This window comes from Lithobates pipiens, unplaced genomic scaffold, assembly GCF_037356315.1.
Source record: "Lithobates pipiens isolate NorthernLeopardFrog02 unplaced genomic scaffold, aLitPip1_a1.2 Scaffold_8, whole genome shotgun sequence".
In the NCBI taxonomy this organism is placed as follows: domain Eukaryota; kingdom Metazoa; phylum Chordata; class Amphibia; order Anura; family Ranidae; genus Lithobates; species Lithobates pipiens.
The window spans coordinates 105,182,398-105,188,397 of NW_027507903.1; positions in this window are offsets into that span (position 1 = coordinate 105,182,398).

Consider the following 6,000-nt stretch of genomic DNA (forward strand, 5'->3'; position numbering starts at 1 on the left):
TCCATCCATGTGTGTGTGTGTGTGTGTGTGTGTGTGTGTGTGTGTGTGTGTGTGTGTGTGTGTCCAGCCTACCTTTGTCCCGAGCCTCCGTCCCGTGCCTTGCCTCCTTGCCTCCGTCCCGTGCCGTGCCTTGCCTCCTTGCATCCGTCCCGTGTCGTGCCTTGCCTTGCCCCCGTCCCGTCCCGTCCCGTGCCGTGCCGTCCCGTGCCCTCTTCGTCGGCGGCCATTGTAAAGTTCAAAAGCTGCGCCGCCGCCTTCGCCTGTGATAGGCGGAACACTGAATTTCCCAGCAGCCTGTGTTCCGCCTATCACAGACGTCGTATCATCCTCGTCCGTAGTACGAGGATGATACGATGTCCGTGATAGGCGGAACACAGGCTGCTGGGAAATTCAGTGTTCCGCCTATCACAGGCGAAGGCGGAGCCGGAGGCGCGGCTTTTGAATAGAATGGCCGCTGTCTGTCTGCTCGACACGCTGATCGAGCGGGCAGACAGCGATGACTCGAGTATAAGCCGAGGGGGGCACTTTCAGCCTCAAAAAAGAGGCTGAAAATCTCGGCTTATACTCGAGTATATACGGTAAATGGTTATTTGCAGTGTTTTTCCCTTTTATAAAACATTTTTTATTCATATGCAACGTACCTTTGAACTAGCTAGACCCTTGACTACTTTGGAAGAGTCGGTTTCCTCCCTCTTTGCAGGGCATAGCCCTTTTTTCTTCCAGAAGTGTCTGTTTACTATTTGTACTGGCCCAGAATCTACATCCTTCTCCTCCCTACATAAACGTTTATATCGCTGCCAGGGAAGGAGCTAGGTGAAATATTATGGAGTTTCACCTAAGTGGCAGTGCCCAGCAGCAACCTCAGTACTTTTGTATTTCTACACAAGGGAGGCTTTTACAGGTAAAGAACATGACTTAAATATGTTAGGTGCACATATGATTCAATAGAAAGGTTTTTGTAAAAATGAATGGTCTAGTGCCAGGGCTTCTTTAAAACAACTGTGTTATCAGTTAGGCCGAACAAGGTTCTTCAAAGATTTATTCTTACAGTGCTAGTAGGTCCAATGCTTACCTTGCATTTCCTAAAGATTTATTTCAGCCCATAAAGAAAGACTGCCTTCTGTATCCAGTGAGGCCCACTGCCATGTTTTGGCAGATGGGCATCAAATTGTTTGAATAGTAATTTGGAAAGCTAACCAAGTACCAGAATTTTTAAAATCACATGCAGCACTGCTGTAAATAATCCATCATGGACTCCCTTTGGAACTAAGTCACAGTTTTTTATGTGTAAATTACCTTTTAAAAAATGTTCAACATAAATTACATAAAATAATGAAATCAGATGGGACTGATGAAAGAAACTGGCAAATAATAATATAAAATTAAAGTTGACCTGGTTCATGGTAATATAAAGCTATCAGTCTTACTGGGCTGGATATATAAAAAGTAATAGAAGGGTTGAAAGGATTATTTTTGTAGAAAAAATACTCCTTTTTTATCTATCACAGCAAGATCATTTATAGCTTTAAATTAACATTCACGAGTAGGCCCACTTTAAAGAGAAGCAAGAAATCAATCAGCGCAATAGATATATCACAAAGACAGCAGCTGAACACCGAGGACCAACTTATCAAATCATTACAGAGAAATAAATACAAAGCAGTGCAGCACAAAACACTTAGACAAAAAAAAGACATAATGTATAATAATTGCAAGAAAAGAAAGTCCATAGAAACACCAACAAGTGTCCATACAGGGTGATCCTAATAATGAACAAACACGGTGTGAGACATTCTCTTCAACCAAGTGATCTCCTCCACCAATCGAGAGTACTAGCAGCTCACCTCATCTGATGGACCCCTCAGCATGAATAGGGTCAAACAAGCAGCCCCTTAATAAAGGGTAAATAAATATGGTATTCCACTTTCACCTCTATAGTGCTATGGATATAATTCTGTGCAGTGTAGATCACATATATCCAGAAGTAGGCTCCACCAGTTTCCAAACCAACGGGCATGAAATGGCAATAAGGGTACACAATAGTGCTCTCAGTATAGTAAAATAAGTACAAATTTATTAAACGACTGTTGCACTTACATGTTATTGCACTGTTCCCCAGTGCGAAGGATCAACAGTAAAAAACGATCGTAATAGCCACAAGTATGAACGGAAGACGCAGGTGACATGACCACATGATGTTATCCGTTCAATGAACCAAAGGCGAGCATTTACCTGTATCTGGGGAATGGCCATTTTGCAAGGTAGTGGTGGCACAAAAGGGTGAATTTGGTTGGTGGTGCAGGCATGGCACAGGAATGAATAGGAGCTGCTGATTGTTCACAGAAAAAACTCTTTATTCATTTAGGACTGTATTGAAGGAAATTGTATTCTAATTTGTTTCACAACTTTGTTGAATTGTTTGCTTGTTTTCATTTTTGCATTCATGAATTGTCACTAATATTGGGTATGTTATTTCATGACTTTTCACTGATATTATAAGTTGATTTATTTTAGGGACTGGGAGTGATTGATTAACGATATAGTATTTATTTTTGGAAGTTAATCATTGAACAGCACTGGTGGTAGCTATATTATATATATATATATATATATATATATATATATATATATATATATATATATATATATATATATATTGTGTAGAAGCACATTTGGGGGGGAAAAAATACCCACATAATTATTTAAATATTTTTTGGGGTAGTTGGCGCAGCCCACAAATTTTTTGTATGAGCTCCATTCTTAAACTAGTGTCTGAATAAAGATGGCTCCATTGTTCTGGGGAGGAAAGCAGAAGGTGGCATCGTTGAGGGGAACAGTAATCTCTTGCTCATTACTCAGCATGCATGTCACATGATAAAATATATTTGAGGCTAGGTCTGCTTACCTTCAATAGGATACAACTATCCTTTGCAGAGATTGGTCATTTTTCTTGTTTGTGAGAATAGTAAATAGTAAAAAGAGGTATTTGTATATTCTGAATTGTCTTATGACTGATGTCTTTTGCGTGCATTTTACTGCACTTTGCCATGCCTTGAGGCCACTAGCAGCAGTACTGTTTATTTTGCAGGAGATCATTTGGAACAAGTCCTGTACCAACTCTATAAAATACATGTTTTCCCAGAACCCGTCTTCTCAATCTGTTGCCAGAAATTATTTCTTATTAAAACAAGACACTCTTTACCTAAAGACAGGACACGTACATTGTTGTGGAAATCTTATTAGTCTCTTTCAGTTTACTCTTCTCTATTGTCGAGAAAATAAATATAAGTCAGACCTAACTTGAGGTAGTGAACATTTTTAGTCAATTAAAAAATAAAAAATAAAAATGTCCGACCAACATTACCTGCACGTACCTTCCAGTGTGAATGGATTTTCCTTGATGTGTGCCTGAAGTCCCCAAACAAAAAGGTTCTGACATGGTCTTGTTCCACAGAGTGGGTGCCTCCATATTGCAACTTTAGTACTTCTCTATATATAATTCCAACATACGTTCTATCTCAATAGAATGTGAATAAATAAAATTGCAAAATAAACAGCATAAACAAATTTGTTAAATACAAAATATAATTCTGGACCTGTAATTCCCAATATTTCCTACATCTGTGCACCCAGGATGCTAAATGTTAAATCACAATCACAAAAAAAAAAATAAACAGCTCTTGTTCTTAGGCCCCTAAGCTTATTTAACCTAGACATCCCCTTTACTCCACCCTGGTGCACAATTACCCCTCCATGGTGGTGTCCAGCCTCCCGTTGTGTTTACTACACATGTGCACACTGAAATATTTTGTTTTGGAATTTCATTTTCGTCCGAAAAATACATTTATTTAGCTACTCCGGAAATTCGTTTTTATTTATTTTGTTTAGTTAAAAAATGCATTAGTCCGAAAATCCGAAATAATTAAGGTTGAATCTGTCATTGAAGGCTTATGGTGTCTGTCGAATGTTCTAAGAAGATTCGACAGAGCATCTAAACTGTACGATGCCACAATCATACATATCCGGTCGAAGGTTCCGCCTACAAGCTATAGTAGAATTCTAATGTTGTATAACACTAGTAATAGTTATATTTATTAATTATTATTACTAGTCAACCAACATTTGAATTCTTCTATAGCCTATGGGCGGAGCATTTGACCATAAATGTCCGCTCGTGGCGACTGCTTCAGCAAATCTTCATGTTGAATCTTTTCTATGTCGAATAATCTTGGACTAATAGAGTTAGGTTAGGCACATTCAACCTGTCATGTGGAATCTCCTATCTCTACATCGAACTGTTGTCTCAACAAAAACAAAAATAAAGTATTTGTTTATGTTGGATCTTTTGGTTTTTGATTTCTGCGCGTTCGTTATCGTTTCTTAAAACTATAACAAAAATACCCAAAATTCGGACAAAAATGCATTCGGGTGAAAAATGAATGCACATGTCTAGTGTTTACAACATTTATGCAAACAACTCAATAAGGGCTGGCCAGAACTGTGCAGTGACTCCCCAAAAACATAAATGGAGTAATACACCTATTGTAAGGCTATTGGAAGCACAACTCAATTAAAGTCTATAAAAGTTGCTGCACAGACATGGCCAGTACTAGAGGACATTTGCTGGAGAAAGTAAGTGCTACAGGATGCTACCACTGACACAGAGCGGTTTGTATTCAAAGGGCTTGAGGAAGTACAAAAAGCGTAGCTGTACTTTTTTTTATTTTTTTTTTACGTTTATTACCAGACAATTAAAGTTACATACGTTGGCACAACAGTACATTAAACGATACAAGTACATTGATACCCAAAACTCAGTGTACATTTATCAAAACACAGTTTGTGCAGAATACATAGGCACCAAATGCACTCTCCCAATCCCTAGTGCAGATTAGCAATGTACCACAATGCCTGGTACGTACTATTTTTTCCACGTTTTATCCCAACCCCTCCAAAAAAAGAAGGCTGCTATCAGCCTTAACCTTAAAACATGTAACAAAAAACTAAAACAGACAAAAATAAACATCATCCACCTAAGGTCTTTCGAGTGTGCAAAACCATACCCACAATAAACAAATCACAATACCTGGTACGTACTATTTTTTCCACTTTTTATCCCAACCCCTCCAAAAGAAGAAGGCTGCTATCAGCCTTAACCTTAAAACATGTAACAAAAAACTAAAACAGACAAAAATAAACAGCATCCACCTAAGGTCTTTCGAGTGTGCAAAACCATACCCACAATAAACAAATCACAAGAATAAGTATCCCAACTCATGCCCTCTCATAGACCCTCAAATATCCACCTTCCCCTCCAAAGTGTCAGTGGAATCCACTCATCGGAACCAAACCTTCCTGAATTTTTTTTGGAGATCCCCTAGCCTCGTATGTCATCCGAGTGGAATATCTGCATTAACCACTTGCTGACCAGCCACTGTATATATACAGCGGCAGGTCTGCTCCCCTGCGCAAACTGCCGTACCGTACCGTACGGCGATCTGTGCTTATGAAACTGTGGGTGCGCGTGCCCACTGCACATCACAGGAGTGCGCCCGCGGGTCCCGCAGACTCAATGTCTGCTGATCCCCCGCGTGATCGCATTGAGGAGAGTCAGAATGGGAATCTGCCTATGTAATCAAGGCAGATACCCATTCTGACAGCAGACAACTCTGAGATATTCTGTTCTTAGTGATCAGGAACAGCAATCTCTTTGGTGTCCCAGGCAGCCCAGCCTCCACACAGTTAGAAAACACCCAGGAAATACAGTTAACCCCTTAATTGCCCCCTAGTGTTACCCTTTATGTCTAGAGAAAAGAAGATTTCATCTCCAAATATGGAAAGGTTTCTCCACAGTAAGAGCTGTGAAAATGTGGAATAGACTCCCTCCAGAGGTGGTCCTGGCAAGCTCAGTAGATTGCTTTAAAAATGGCCTGGATTCTTTCCTAAATGTATATAATGTACTGTAACTGGGTACTAACATTTATAGGTAAAGTTGATCCA